This window comes from Eurosta solidaginis, chromosome X (assembly GCF_040869045.1).
Source record: "Eurosta solidaginis isolate ZX-2024a chromosome X, ASM4086904v1, whole genome shotgun sequence".
NCBI lineage: Eukaryota > Metazoa > Arthropoda > Insecta > Diptera > Tephritidae > Eurosta > Eurosta solidaginis.
In genome coordinates, this window is record NC_090324.1 from 203,268,011 (window position 1) to 203,284,941 (window position 16,931).

General features: G+C 40.1%; 1 pseudogene; it reads left to right on the plus strand.

Moving 5' to 3' along the window:
• Positions 1 to 4,171: 4,171 nt before the first annotated feature.
• On the plus strand, positions 4,172 to 16,653 carry LOC137235378 (SRSF protein kinase 2-like; annotated as a pseudogene).
• Positions 16,654 to 16,931: the final 278 nt, after the last annotated feature.

Here is a 16,931-nt window from a genome sequence, read left to right on the forward strand (position 1 = left end):
TTGTTTTTGCCATAAGTAGACTAACGTAGATCCTATCGTTGATCTTAGCTCGCACTTAAACCGTAGCCGCATAGGCTTTTTCGACGCGTCACAGAAGCCGTGAACTACGATATCGTTGGTTGGTTGGTTGGTTGAAGTGCACTCACCGAGGTATACGAATCCGGTTAATGGCGGGGTACTCCTGCATAAAGGTTTGCCACCGATCTAAAGTGATTGCGGATACCGGTTCATCCCAGTCCGTCCCCTCCAGCCAAATTTTATGCATTAGTATCTTGGCTACGATGATAACTGGAGCAAGCCAGCCTAACGGGTGGAATAGTTTGGCGATGGCAGATAGAATCGCCCTCTTTGTTAAGATGTCCTGGTTTTCGATTGGTTTCGCTGTGAAATAAAAATAGTCGGAATGCGCTTTCCAACGGATGCCTAGGGTTTTTACCATGCTCGCGTCCTCGAACTCCAGAAAGTCTTCCGTAAGCCTGTGAGGTTTGGGTATGCCCTGTAGTATCCTACTGCAATTAGAGGTCCACTTTCGCAGAGGGAATCCTGCTGACTTTAATGCAGCTGTGATTTCGTCGCGAGCCGCGATTGCTGCGTCGATGCTATGCCCCCCTGCAAGGACGTCATCGACGTACATACTGTTTCGCAAGATGTGCGCTGCGGTTGGCAGAGATTCCTCGACGTCATCTGCAAGTTGATGTAGGGTTCTGATCGCTAGATAAGGGGCACAGTTGACCCCAAAGGTTACCGTGTTGAGCTCAAACACGCTGACAGGGTCCTCTGCTTTGAGTCAAAAAACTATTCTTTGGTATTGGGTTTAATTTTCCTTTACCCAAATTTGCCTGTACATCTTCTCAATGTCGCTGTTGAATACGTACTTGTAGAATCTCCATCGGAGGAGCAGTATTGTTAAGTCGGATTGAAGTACTGGACCGGTGTGTAGCACATCGTTCAGGCTTGTGCCATTGGATGTCGGGCACGACGCGTTGAACACGACTCTCACTTTAGTCGTTGTACTCTCCTCTTTAATAACCGCATGATGCGGCAAGAAGTAGCAATCAGATGATTGTGGTGGTACTACGGTGTGCACCTTAGACATGTGTCCTAACGTGACGTATTCTGTCAGTACCCTATTGTATTCCGTCTGTAGGGCCGGTGTCTTGGCTAGGCGTGTCCCGTTCCGATAGAACTGAGAGCAGACGCTCTTAAGAGATGTGCCCAAACAGAGCGTTTTTGGGAAGTCTTGTTTGAATGGAAGGGCGACGGTATATCTTCCATCTGAATTCCTTTCCGTCATGTTCTTATATAGTGCCTCGCAATAGGCATTGTCTTCCGTCAGGGCTTTTTTTGTTGGTATGTTTTCAATTTCCCATAAAGCTGTTAGTTGCTTGTCTAGGCTAATTTCGTTAAAAAAGTATACTCGGGTATTGGGCGGGTGAGGTGCATCTGCACGACCGGTTAAAATCCAACCGAAAACGGTTTCTTGGGCGAGAAGCGTATTTAGAACGTTCTTCCGTATACCGTTCAGTATTATCTGGGGATAAATGTCGCCTCCAAGTATGAGATCGACTGGTTCATTAATAAAGAACCTCTTATCCGCCAGAGTCAGATCAGGGAAGGCTTGCCGTGTCGGTGCGCTCACTTGGCAAGTCGGAAGGTCCCCTGTTAATTGAGGCAGGACTAGGGCCACTGTATTGATGCTTGCCAAAGGGTCTGTAAGCGAACCTAAGGTAATCGCACATGATTCCTTTACCTGTGCAGATGGTGTATTATTTATTCCTGACACTTGCACATGCAGCCGTTTGGATGGAAGGTTTATTCGCTTTTTTAGTCTTTCTGTTATGAAAGAGCATTCGGACCCAGAGTCTATCAGCGCTCTGGCGGAAAATTTCACTCCATTATAGTTATATTAACACGTGCTGTTCCTAATAACACCCCTTTAGTGGTGTTAGCATGACATGAAGAGACATTATTAGCATTATCTTGCCTTTTTTCAGACTACATCCTTGCCCTAGCCTGCTGTGAGGTTGAAGGTGTATTGTCGGTGGCGTTTTGAGTCCACCTTTGAGGAGTTGTCTTTGGTTGTGCTGTCGGAAGATGGAGCAAGGTGTTGTGCCTTGCAAGGCACGTGCTGCAATTAAATTGGCTAGTGCATCGTGTCACGGTGTGTCCACCCGACAGACAATTCAGACAGTAACTATTGTTTTTTACAAACTCGATTTTAACTGACGTAGACAACCTACGGAATTTTTGGCAATTTCGTAATTTGTGCTCCGTTCTGTTGCACATCTTACATGCCGATTTTGGTGCTGGCTTGGTAAACCCCAAGTTTTGTAGAATTTTCCCTAGAATTCGAATTTTGACTTTTGGGTGCTTTTGTAGTTTTGTTACCCCTAAGATCGGAAACCGTCTCTAATGTCTGGAAGTCTGGATTGGACAGGAATTTGTCCATATCCTCCCATTTCGGAATATCTGTTTTTCGTTCTACGGTCTGTTCCCAAAGAGCCAGTGTAGATTCAGGGAGTTTTGTGGAGCATAAGTAAGTTATAATTGCATCCCAATTTGTGATGTCAATATTATGACATTGTAGCGCGGAGATGCAATTGTTTATCTCCCGTTGCAATTTTTTGATTGAGGTTCCACACTCTTGTTCGACTGCCGTCAGATTAAATAAGAGTTTAAGTTGTGTGTTTACTAGGATACGTTTATTTTCATATCTGTCGCTTAAGTTTTTCCAGGAGGTTGCAAAACCCTCGTTTGTTAACGAGCACCTGCCCACTATTTCTTTTGCCTTCCCTTGCGTTTTTTATTTTAAATAGTATAATTTCTCGACATCTGTCAGATCGGTATTGTGGATGTATATCGTCGTGAACATATCTCTAAAGGCTGGCCAGGAAAGGTAGACGCCTTTAAATACAAAAATTTGAATCAGATGTAAATCTTGACGTCGTGTAATGTGGGGCCAGTGATATGAACCACTTATAGAGATCCTCCCGAGGATTATGTAAGCCACAGATAGAAATCCTGACGAGGATTTAATGTGTATACAGTGTTATAGATAGAAATCCTGACGAGGATTTAATGTGTATGTAGTGATATGCAGCACAGATAGAAATCCTGAAAGGTTCTAGTGTATACAAAGTGATATCAAACACAGATAGAAATCCTGACGAGGATTTAATGTGTCTACAGTAATGTGCAATGCAGAGAAGAGAAGTCGTCTGCAAATATTTAATGTGTCTAAAAGGTGTATTGGACACATATAGAAATATTTTCTGAAAACTTAGCGTGTCTAAAAAAGTTTAAAAAACGCAGATGTAATCCCGATGTGGATATAGTGTGTCAACCTCGAGCTTTGAAACTCAAATCGAAATCCTGTGGATTTAATGTGTGTAATTCTAGAAATTTGAACCACAGATAGAAATCCCGATGAGGATTTAATGTGTATACAAAGTGAAAGTGAACGCTGAGTATTCCCGAGTGGCCAACCAGGGTATCTTTCCCAATATAAATAAGAAAATAAATTTGTTTATCCAACTTAATGTGGAAAATTACACTTTTAATTATTTATTATAAAAAACGCTGAAAACATACAGCTATATAATATAAAACGATCAGTATAAAATTGTGTTTTCAAGCCACTAGCCACCCAACGTAGTGATACTTTTTGGCTTTTGGTAATATTTCAGCTCGCAAACTGATTACTAAAGTGAATTCTGTGATAGACAAGCTAAGGCTATCAACCAAGTGAAAATATGGTTCCTGACTAGGAAGTTTTGTCAACGTATGTGACGACGAGGGGTACAATACAGTGCAGTGATGAATTTGAAAAAAAACTAAAAAAAATTCACTGACTGTCTGCCTTGAGCGGTGTCGAGTAACCCTTACCACTGGTGGGGGGAATTACCCGATCGTCAAAAGGCGATTGGTGTGTTTAAAAAAACACGAAATTTAGCAATTTCACTTGCTTTGCCCCTCTTGTGACTATCACGGAATGCACCTTCCGTACGTAAAATCACGTAAATAGGGGAAAAAAATTTGTGCAACCAAGCAACCACGTACCTTGTTTTTTTTTTTTTTTTTTTGATCGATGTGCAGCGATGTGGTGATGTGATGGACTGAGTAATGTGATGATGTGATGAACTGAGTAATGTGATGATGTGATGTGATTCTAATGGATGCGATATATTATAATCATTTGATTGTGATGTTGTGTGATGAAGCTAATGGCTTGTATGTGATGCTGGATGGATGTGATGATTTTAATGTATGTGATATCGAAGATGCTTTTATTCGTTTTAGCTGTATGATGTGATGATTTGTGGCTGTATGTGTGCTCGCTTGTTTTGTGTTTTCGCTGGTTTTATGTATGTAAATAATAGCCTCCTTAACTTTTGTTTAATTATCCAAAGATGAAAAATTGGCCAAAATTTTATAAAAAAGTGCTGTTTTCTCCGACTTAAATTTTCTCGGCACGAATGGACCAAATGTTGCGGGGGGAATGTGGCATCCGTACAACCGATTGTTCAGATAAGAAACTTTTCGCAATTTCTACCCCATTCTAACAGCTATAAGCTTCAAATTTCACCGATTGCTTACGTATACAGTATTTATTGTTGTGTCAAAAAATCATAGAGATGGGTGATATATACGCTTCCCATGGCAGTCGGTTCTATGTACCGGAGCGACTCGGGATTTTTCCCGACCAAGGCTTGTCATTTCAGTGTGACCCCACTTAATTTGTTTCGTCCCTACCACAAAATGTTATCCTCCCAGCAGCTCCTTGCAGCTGGACTGCTCCATACTCTCTTACTCCGGGAAGGCATCGAATCCAACCCGGGTCCGTTTCCTGACCCCGGTCCTGAGAAACGGTTTTGCTGCATCTGCCGGAAAATAATCTTTTTAGGACGGTCATACTCTGTTCAGTGTGTCTCGTGCAAGGGATGGTTGCATCGGACAGGTTGTTCTGGGCTTGATCTCAAAACCCGACGTCCACGTAACTTTTATAAATCTTTTGTGGCTCCTTGCTGTTCACGCCCAAGGGCGTCCTGAAGTCTACGCCTAAGCGCCCCCCCCCCCCCCCACTACCTGCCAGCAGCCCCGCTGTTCAGCAAGCCACAACAAGTACGCGCTGCTGCTCGCGCCCCACGGCGCCAACAACTCAAACAGCTGATACCACTCATAACTACTACCTTCGTAGTAGAGTTGGTAGCAATGCTGCATCAGCCCCTGCCCCCGTCTTCTCCCCCCCCCCCTCTTTTCCGGCAGCAATCGTGCAGGTCAGGGAAACAGACTCTTACTCCCTACCTCCGTTTGCACCGTCTGCCAGCACAGAATATATAGGTTTGCGACATCCGCCCAATGCATCTCCCGCCTTGGGTGGTGCCACTTTCCTAGATGTCCATGTTGCCATGTTGCCAGGTCGCAAACCCAAATCATCCGGGTACCCTAATGCTTGCCCAAGGACGCCCAGTTCCAGGGCCACAACAGCAATTGCGTCCTGGCCTTCCACAACCCAGGCGTAGTCACCTGTCACTTACCCCCAGAGTGGCGCGGCGTCTCCCCTTATGCACTTCAGAATTCTGCAGTTAAACTGTAATGGACTAACTGGGAAGATTACGGAGATAGCCGATTTCATGACGCGGCACAACATCCGCATTGCTGCGATTCAAGAGACTAAACTCACAGCAAGATCTGCATTGCAGACCTGCTCTGGGTATAATGCCCACAGGAAAGACCGCTAGAGCGGAAATGGAGGCGGCCTCGCGTTTATTATACACCACTCTGTGCAATATTATAATATATTTGATCCTGGCATCGACCGCAGGGACAATGTCTTAGAACGTCAAGGCCTATCTGTCCGGTCAGGCGATGCATACCTAGAAATCATCAACATCTTCATCCCTCCTGCCACCTGTTTCCCCAGTGGATACTGCCCTAATATCAGGGCCTTACTCACTGGCAACAATCGCATTATCTTAGGCGATTTCAATGCCCATCATGATCTATGGCCTCCAAACTTGCGGGCGGACAGTAGGGGTGAGATGTTGGCGGATCAAATAGAAGAAACGACGTTCTGCACAATAAACAGAGACGCCCCCACACGTATGGTCGGAAGCTGTCACAGCTCGCCAGATATCTCAATCGTGAGCGCATAACTCGTAAACTGCATCAACTGGCAGCCGATGGTAACATTGGCATCCGACCATCTGCCCATACTTATTTCGCTCGAGCGTACCGCCGACTTCATCGTCACTGAAAAACGCACTTTCATAAACTTCAAAAAGGGAAAGTGGGAAGAATATAAATCCTTTACAGACAACCGCTTTGCTGCCCTCCCTATCCCGACTGATGCCCGCCAAGGGGAGCGTGCCTTCCGTAAGGTCATTGAATCCGCCTCGGCACGTTTCATTCCCGCCGGGAGAATTCCCGAAATCCGGCCCTACTTCCCGGCGGAGGCCGTAAACTTAGCGAGAGAAGGTGACCTTATAAGACAGCTTGATCCAGGCGACCCCCAAATAAGGGATATAAACCAACGCATCAGATTGCTTGTGGATGAACACAAGCGGGCGAAATGGGAGGAGCACCTAAGAGGTTGTAACCTCTCTACCGGTGAGGGTAAACTTTGGTCCACCGTAAAGTCCCTATCGAATCCGACTAAGCACAAAGACAAAGTTTCCATCGCCTTTGTCGACAAAGTGCTGCCGGATGCGAAAAAAATGCGCGAGCGCTTTCTGCCGACAATATATAATGCATCCTACGGTCGACAAAGATAGACGGAGAGCCAATAGACACGCACATAAACAAAAATTCAGCGCGTCACCAATCACCATCACCGCTAAAGAGGTTGAGGACGCCATTGGTCGTGCTAAACCATCCAAAGCAGTGGGCCCAGACGGCATAGCCATGCCGATGCTTAAAAACCTAGGGAAAGAGGGGTTCAAATATTTAGCACATGTCTTCAATCTGTCTCTTTCCACCTTTGTCATACCTGAGAAATGGAAAATGTCCAAGATGGTCCCGCTACTAAAGCCTGGGAAACCAGCTAACATAGGTGAGTCGTATCGTCCGATATCTCTCCTATCGCCATTGGCAAAGACGCTTGAAGCCATTCTGCTCCCTTATTTCCAAGCAAATTTGCAGCTAGCCCCTCATCAGCATGGCTTCAGAAAACTCCATAGCACTACCACCGCGCTGAATGCCATTAGCACCCAGATAAATTACGGTTTAAATCAATACCACCACCATAGAACAGTACTCGTAGCGCTAGACCTATCAAAAGCTTTTGATACGGTCAACCATGGCTCGTTACTGCAGGACCTGGAAGGGTCTACCCTTCCCCCATGTCTTAAAAGGTGGACCGCAAATTATCTGGGTGGTCGGCAGGCATCGGTGCAATTTAGAAACGAAACATCAAAACCAAGGAGAATTAAACAGGGAGTGCCACAGGGTGGTGTTCTATCCCCACTTTTGTTTAATTTCTACATATCTAAGCTACCTTTACCACCGAAAGGAGTCACAATCGTTTCCTACGCCGATGACTGCACAATAATGGCCACAGGCCCGGGCCCAAAGATCGATGCGCTATGCAATAAAATAAACGGCTACCTCCCTGATCTCTCCAGTTTTTTCGCCTCGCGAAACCTGGCATTATCACCGACTAAATCATCCGCGACCTTATTTACAACATGGACGTCCCAAATGTCGACCATTTTGAACATCCACGTCGATGGCACTACGCTACCGACTGTCCTACAACCCAAAATCTTGGATGTGACGTTTGATCAGGATCTACATTTTGGTGCGCACGCAGCCGCAATTGTTCCGAGAATTCAGAGCCGTAACAAAATCCTCAAATCCCTCGCTGGCAGTACCTGAGGAAAAGACAAAGAAACGCTCATGACTACATACAAAGCTATTAGCCAGCAGATTACGTGCTACGCGTGACCCATATGTTCGCCAAGCCTAAAAATTACCCACTGGAAGAAACTACAGGCCTGTCAAAATACTGCTCTCAGAATCGCCACGGGCTGTCTCCTTATGTCCCCAGAACACCATCTCATAATGAGGCGAGAATACTCCCCATAAGGGAGAGAAATGAGATGCTGACCAAACAGTTCCTGCTGAATACCCAGAAACCTGGGCATCCCAACAGACAGCTGATTGATGAACCAGCACCGCCTAGGGACTTAAGGAGTCATCTCCGTAAGCATTTTGAGGAAATACGGCACCTGAGAACCCAGCCGTATGAAGTGAAAAAACACAAGCAGGTCCTTGGTGAACTCCATAAACAGGCGTCGGACCTTTATGCCGGGAATTGCCCGGTGATTTCCAGTACTTAAAGAAAAGTATTCAAAACTCGCGGAAGAGGAACGCATACTCCCCAGGGAAACGCGTGTCACTCTTGCTCAACTTCGTTCTGGATACTGTAACAGGTTAAACTCTTACCTATCCAGAATCAACCCCGACATACAACATGTATGCCCCGCTTGCAATTTGTCCCCACATGACACCAACCATCTCTTTAATTGTAATGTGGAACCAACGCCTCTAACACCCCTTTCCTTATGGTCCACCCCTGTTGAAGTTTCCTTGGACTCCCGTTAGAGGATATTGATGACAATTTGTGATCGGTCGCGGCTATTAGGTGGGACGAGCATTGCTACAACAACAACAACAACAACATATATATAATATATATATGATGGTATATATAGTATATATATATTTTTTTTGCGATTTCGGCCCCATTTTAACAGCTAGAAGCTTCAAATTTCACCAAATGCTTACGTGTATAGCATATATTGATATCTGAAAAAAATCATTAAGATCGGTAGTATACATAGTATATATCTCATACAACCGATTGTTCAGATAAGAAACTTTGCGCAATTTCTGCCCCGTTTTAACAGCTAGAAGCTTCAAATTTCACCAAATGCTTACGTATATAGCATATATTGTTGTCTGAAAAAATCATAGAGATCGGTAGTATATATATTATGCACTTCATATAAACTGTCATTTTTGCCCCTTTTTTACGGCTAGAAGCTTCAAAATTCATTAAATTTCATCAAATAGTTACGTTTACGTCATATATTTTTGAAATACGTTATTCGTAGTCATAGTTTTTACATGCAGACCACACAAAGTACCTACCTGTTTTTTATTTTATATTTATCTTAAAAATCGTTTAGATATGTTCAAATTTCACCAAATGCTTACGTGTATAGCATATATTGTTGTCTGAAAAAATCATAGAGACCGGTGGTATATATAGTATATATCTCATACAACCGATTGTGCAGATAAGAAACCTTGCGCAATTTCTGCCCCGTTTTAACAGCTAGAAGCTTCAAATTTCACCAAATGCTTACGTGTATAGCATATATTGTTGTCTGAAAAAATCATTTAGATCGGTGGTATATATAGTATATATCTCATACAACCGATTGTTCAGATAAGAAACTTTGCGCAATTTCTGCCCCGTTCTAACAGCTAGAAGCTTAAAATTTTGTTGTTAAAATGGAACTAGAAGCTTCAAATTTCACTAAATGCTTACGTATATAGTGTATATTGTTGTGTCAAAAAATCATAGAGATCGGTGATATATATAATATATATATGATGGTATATATAGTATATATATATTTTTTTTTTGCGATTTCGCCCCGTTTTAACAGCTAGAAGCTTCATATTTCACCAAATGCTTACGTGTATAGCATATATTGATGTCTGAAAAAATCATTGAGATCGGTGGTATACATAGTATATATCTAATACAACCGATTGTTCATATAAGAAACTTTGCGCAATTTCTGCCCCGTTTTAACAGCTAGAAGCTCCAAATTTCACCAAATGCTTACGTATATAGCATATATTGTTGTCTGAAAAAATCATAGAGATCGGTGGTATATATATTATATACCTGATATAAACTGTAATTTTTGCCCCTTTTTTACGGCTAGAAGCTGCAAAATTCATCACATTTCATCAAATAGTTACGTTTACGTCATATTTTGTTGAAATACGTGATTCGTAGTCATAGTTTTTACACGCAGACCACAAAAAACCTGCAACTTTGCATCCTCACACAAAGTACCTACCTGTTTTTATACCTTTCATGAAAATGAAATGGTATATTAATTTCGTCACGAAACCCAAAATTGTAAGTCCTTAAAGGAAAATAGATAGACCCACCATTAAGTATACCGAAATAATCAGGATGAAGAGCTGAGTTGATTTAGCCATGTCCGTCTGTCCGTCTGTCTGTTTGTATGCAAACTAGTCCCTCAATTTTTGAGATATCTTGTTAAAATTTGGTGAGTGGGTGTATTTGGGTGTCCGATTAGACATTTGTCGGAACCGGCCCGATCGGACCGCTATAGCATATATCCTCCAACAACCGATTTTTCAGAAAAAGAGGATTTTTGTCATATCTTACTCAATTTAACAGATTGAAGCTTCAAACTTCACCATATAATTTCGTATATTTTACATATTGTTGCCTGAAAAAATTGATGAGATCGGTCATATGTATAGTATATATCCCCCACAACCGATTGTTCAGATAAGAAACTTTTCGTAATTACTGCCCTATTTTAAGAGCTAGAGGCTTCAAATTTCAACGAATGCTTACGCATATAGCATATATTGTTGTCTGAAAAAATCATAAAGATCGGTGGTACATATAGTATATATATGGTGGTATATATAGTATATATATATATAGTATATATATATTTTCGCAATTTTAGCCCCATTTTAACAGCTAGAAGCTTCAAGTTTCACCGAATGCTTACGTATGTTGCATATATTGTTGTGTCAAAAAATCATACAGATCGGTGATATATATAATATATATATTGTTACGAATATTAGCAAAACTAAGGAGTACTGCCAGCTCTAAGCCGATGCTAAGCAGTGACGTGAATGCACATCAATAATTCAATCATCATGTATCTACATAAACGAAACAATAACTGCGTCTACTTATATGTACCATGTACGTATACGAGCAGCGGAGAATCAATGCACAAATACATGCATATATCTGAGATACTCCTATAAGTATGCAATGAGAAACACTATAAAATTGTGCTATTGTAGTTACATCTGAGAAGTTTGAGAGCTACTGGACTAGTAGATTCTGGAAGCGCCTAGAAGATGCGAAGGTTGAAATCAAAGAGTATAAAAGGCGACAATTGTAGAGGCGCTGGGATTCAGTTTGATTTGAGTTGTCAAGCAGTTACGACTAAGACGATATCTAGAAATAGCAGTATTATTTTGAAAGTCAGTTTCATTTAAGCTATCAGTTTGGTTATTAAGCTATTCGTTGCACAGTTCGAGTGTTATTGTGAAGTATTTTAATAACGGCCATTTTTCCATTATTCAATATTGAAATTATTTATTCAACAGTTTAGAGATACGAACCTAGCAAAAGGGCAAATAAGAGGATTTGCAGCAAATTCGTTACAATTGGTGTCAGAAGAGGAATTGTTGAATAAATTCCGAAGATTGGGAATACAACTTGGACATAGCAAAGTTCAGTGAATTGAAGATCCAGCAACTGAAAAAGGAGTTGGAGAACCGTGGATTAAATACAACCGGCAATAAGATCGAACTTCAAGCACGGCTACGAGAGGTAATGGAGTCGCAAGGAATTGATGTGGACGAGTTTGTCTTTTATCCTGATAGGGACGAAACAACAACAAAAATTGAAGAGAAAAACGAAACATCGCAGGCAGTTACCAGCACAGATTTGAACATGATATTGGCTGCAATATTTGCACAAACATCGACAGTAGCATCATTGTCGTCGCAATTGGCATCCCAACTGGAAGCGCAAGAGGCACGTATAACAGAAATGTCGTCACAAATATCAACCGATATGGGACATCCCAACTGGAATCGCAAGAAACCCGTATAACATAGCAATTGGAAGAACAGAAGACATATATGGCATCCCAACTGGAAGAGCAGAAAACATATATGGCATCCCAACTGGAATCACGGGAGGCACGTATTTCAGAAATGACGTCGCAAGTGTCATCTCAACTGGAAGACCAAAAGACATATATGGCATCTCAATTGGAAGCGCAAGAGGCACGTACATCTGAAATGTCGGCAGAAATTTTGGAACAGGTAGCATCAAAACTGGAAGCGCAGGATGCAAAAATGGCTAAATTTCAGGCAGAAGTAGACGATTTAAAAGGTCGTATGGAGCAGTTACAACTAAATCAGCAGGTAGAAAGGCCAGAGTGGGTAGACGCAATATTGGAGGCACTGAAAGGATCGCAAAAGCGAAGTGAAAAAGTTATCAAATGCTTCAAATGCGGGAAGTCTAGTCACATAGCACGTCATTGCGATCTTAGTCTTAATAGTTCCAACCAGGGCCGGACTTGAGGTATTTGCCGCCCTAGGCTGTTTATTTTTCTGCGCCTCCCCCCAAGTTATTCAAAGATTTTTAAGTTAACAAGAAAACTCAATTAAAAATTATTTTAAAAATTAAAGTAAAGAGTACAAAGAAGTTAACACTATATTTACTCCCCTCCAAGAGAGTTTAAAACAAACAATTTATTAATTAATATTAAATGAAACCTTTTTTTGTTTTTTGTTGTTTAATGTATTTGTATTTAAATTAGTGTTAATAAGTACATTTGCTGGTTTAAGTAAATCAATCGAAAAATGTTTAATAGTACTTTTGTATTGAATTGTAAATGTTGCATGTTTCTTAGAAATAACTTTAAAATGTCTTTCATAAGGTGATTCTAAATTAGATTTACGAAGAACTTTAACAAAAACATACTCACAATTTTCTAATTTTTTAGGAACGAAAAAACTTTAGAACGAACAAGCGAAAAATATTCTCTTATTTTTTGAAGAGCGTCATTAGAAAAATCATGTTCTTTATTTTTATTTGAAATAATTAATTCACCAGGTATTCTAAGTGTTTGGCTATAAACAAGTTCAGCAGATGAACATTTTAAATCTTCTTTAATAGAAGTTCGTAAACCAAGTAGAATGAATGGTAAAATGGCAGTACCTGGGGAAAAGATAAAGAAACGCTCTTGACCACATACAAAGCAATTAGCCAGCCGATTACGTGCTACGCGTCACCCATATGGTCGCCAAGCCTAAAAACCACCCACTGGAAGAAACTACAGGCCTGCCAAAATACTGCTCTCAGAATCGCCACGGGCTGTCTTCTTATGTCCCCAGAACACCATCTGCATAATGAGGCGAGAATACTCCCCATCAGGGAGAGAAATGAGATGATGACCAAACAGTTTCTGTTGAATACCCAGAAACCTGGGCATCCCAACAGACATCTGATTGACGAATCAGCACCGCCTAGGGGCCTAAGGAGTCATCTCCGTAAGCAACTTGAGGAAATACGGCACCTGAGAACCCAGCCGTATGAAGCGGAAAAACACAAGCAGGTCCTTGGTGAACTCCATAGACAGGCGTCGGACCTTTATGTCGGGAATTGCCCGGTGAATCCACACCTTGTGAACCTTGATCTACTGTAATATTCAATGGTATACCAAATCGTGGTATATAAATTTGAATAAAAGTTTTTACTATAGTACTTGTTGAAATATCTTTAAGTGGATAAGTTTCAGGTCAACGTGAAAATCTGTCAATAATTGTTAAAATATAACAATTTTCATTTGAAACTGGAAGAGGTCCAACAACATCTATATGAATATGTTCAAAACGACTTATGGTATTTGAATTTTTTGAATAGGAGATTTAGTATGTCTTGAAATTTTGGCTTTTTGACAATTGATACAAGATGAAGTCCAATCGTTAATTTCTTTACGCATGTTAGGCCAATAATATTTATTTTGAATTAATTTTCTAGTTGTTCTTATACTTGGATGAGATAATGAGTGAATTTTTCAAATATAATTATTCTCATAGAATGTGCAAATATAAGGTCGAAAAGGTTGGAGAGAAACATCACACCATATATTTAAATTAATAACTGGCATATGAATTTATTTAAAATTATTTTTAGAATTTTGATCAGAAATGGTTTTTGTAAAAATGTATCAGTTTGTTGTTCTTTATATAAAGTTTCTATATTTATGTATATCTTGAGTTGAAATTGCATTTATTTCTGGAAAACGGGAAAGTGTGTCGGCAACTATGTTGTCTTTTCCACGTATATATTGAGCAATATATTCAAGATGACGTTGTTGACGAGGATAATCTATCTACTTTAGAATTTAGAACATGAATTAAAGGTTTATGATCAGTATAAATTGTAACAGTTCTACCTTCAAGAAAATGTTTAAAATGTTTAATTGAATTATAAATTGCCTAAAGTTCACGATCAAATGTTGAATATTTAGTTTCTGTTGTAGTTAATTTTTTTGAAAAATAAGCTAAGGGTTCTAGTATATTATTGCTAGTTTGTTGAAGAACTGCTCGAATAGCAACATTTGATGCATCTACTGCTAATGATAAAGTACCATTTTTGTCGAAATGTGTAAGTAAAGTATTTTTAGCAAACAGTTTTTTTTAACATTTTCGAAAGATGTTGTGGTTTCGTTTGTTCAATTTAATTGTTTGAGTTTGTTTTTAATTGCATGTTTTAACATTTCATGCAGAGGACTAAGTTCTGTTGCTAACATTTTAATATATCTGTGATAGTAATTTATCATACCTAAAAATTTTTTAAATTTATTTAGAGAAATTTGGTTTTTCTAAATTTGTTATGAATTCAATTCGATCTAAAGATGGTTTAATACCTTCGCCTGAAATTTCGTAACTTAAAAAATTTAATTTATTTACACCGAGAGCATATTTTGAAGGTTTAATATTTAAATTATATACTTCAAGTCTTTTGAAAACTGATTTTAAATGATTTATATGTTGATATTCGTTTTTACGAATCCATAATTTGAAAAGTAATTCTTGACTTACAATGGAGTCAGTACCATAAGTGATTTCATAAATCTGAATAATTCAGATGGTGAACGATCACCAAGTTCAGTTTTTGAAAATAATTGTTCTAATCGTTTCTCGTCACTAAGAGAAAATCTTTCACATACAATTTTTTTGATTGTATCATATTTACAGGAAAAGCGCTATGTGGCCATAAAAATTGTCAAATCTGCTCATTATTTCGCTGAGACGGCAAAAGATGAAATTAAGATACTCAAATCGGTGCGTGATTCAGATTCAAGTAATCCTTACTTACTTACTTAATTGGCGCTTAACCGTCTAAACGGTTATGGCCGTCCAACAAGGCGCGCCAGTCGCTCCTTCGCTCCGCCAACCGGCGCCAATTGGTCACACCAAGGGAGTTTAAATCGTTTTCCACCTGGTCCTTCCAACGGAGTGGGGGCCGCCCTCTACCTCTGCTTCCATAGGCGGGTTCCGATAGAAACACTTTCTTGGCCGGAGCATCATCTTTCATTCGCATAACAAGGCCTAGCCAGCGCAGCCGCTGCGTTTTAATTCGCTGGACTATGTTGATGTCTGCGTATAGCTCGTACAGCTCATCATTAAATCTTCTTCGGTACTCGCCATCGCCAATTCGGTATTCGAGGTGCTCGGCGACAATCTGTGAAGACTCATAACCAAATCCAATTATCGTGGTATACCAATTGAAAATGTGAAATCCATAACACGTCAGGTGCTCGAAGGTTTAGATTATTTACATACATGTTACAAAATTATACTTACCGATATAAAACCAGAAAATGTGCTACTCTGTGTTGATGAACAATATGTACGTTCGTTGGCAAATGAAGCTACAGAATTGTATGTGATGAATTATAAAATGTTTCCGTCGTTTGTAAGTCGTGCACCAAAAAAGTATCGCGAGTCACAAATTACCGGCAAAATGAGTAAAAATAAAAAGAAGAAACTTAAAAAGAAAGCAAAGAAACGTTTGGAACTATTTAAAAAACAATGGGATTATTTGGAACAAAGCGGTGACACGCCAGTTGGAGATGGTGGTGGTATTGTTGCTGACGGCACAGAGCTCTCTAACGATGGTGTTGGCGATGGTAGTACTGAGCAGAGGGCGCGTTTGAATTTTACATTGTTGAATGGTGATACATATGATGCGGAGTATAAGCAAGAAGATGATTATGACGATGATGAAGATGCTGAGCAAGATGTCATTTCTGATAAGCATACTGCAGATGGTGATGCCGATGATGATTATGAAGAAGAGCAACAGCAACAACTGCAAGTACGTGACAGTAATAATTCAAATACGAACTCACCACGAAAACAGCAAAGACAGAAAGCAGGTGTAGCGACAGTAGAACAGGTTGTTACCAATAGTGTTGGTGGTGCTGCTGGCGAGAAGAAGAAAAATAAGAAGAACGCAGCGCAAAAACAGCAACAACAACATCATAAAGAGAAGGAAAAACGACAACAACGATCAAGGACGACAAGGACGAGCGTAATGACTCAGGCAGCTCTTCTCCGACCCTTAAAGGACAATCAGTAAACAAGAAAGTTTCAACAATTAAAACTACCGACGCAAAGGCAAGCAACAAAGCGGAAAATAATAATATAAAAAATAATACAAATTCAAGCACTTCAAATACGCATATAATAACAAATACCAAACAAAACTATAATAATAATGAGAAAATTGTTAACTGCACCAAATATTTATTTTATTTTTAAAATTTATTTTGGTTTATTTTTGAGTTTAAATAATTTAATACAAATAAGAATTATCTTTTTTTGAAGTTATTAAAAAATTTTTAAGTTAACACGAAAACTCAATTAAAAATTATTTTAAAAATTAAAGTAAAGGGTACAAAGTAGTTAACACTATATAGACTAATCCCAACCCCCATTTGTATGGGAGATGCCACGCCCCTCGTTATACCCAGTTTTTCTGGAGGGGGTAGTTATTGGTTTCATATAACTACTCACCTAATCTCAGTCGTCTAGCCTTA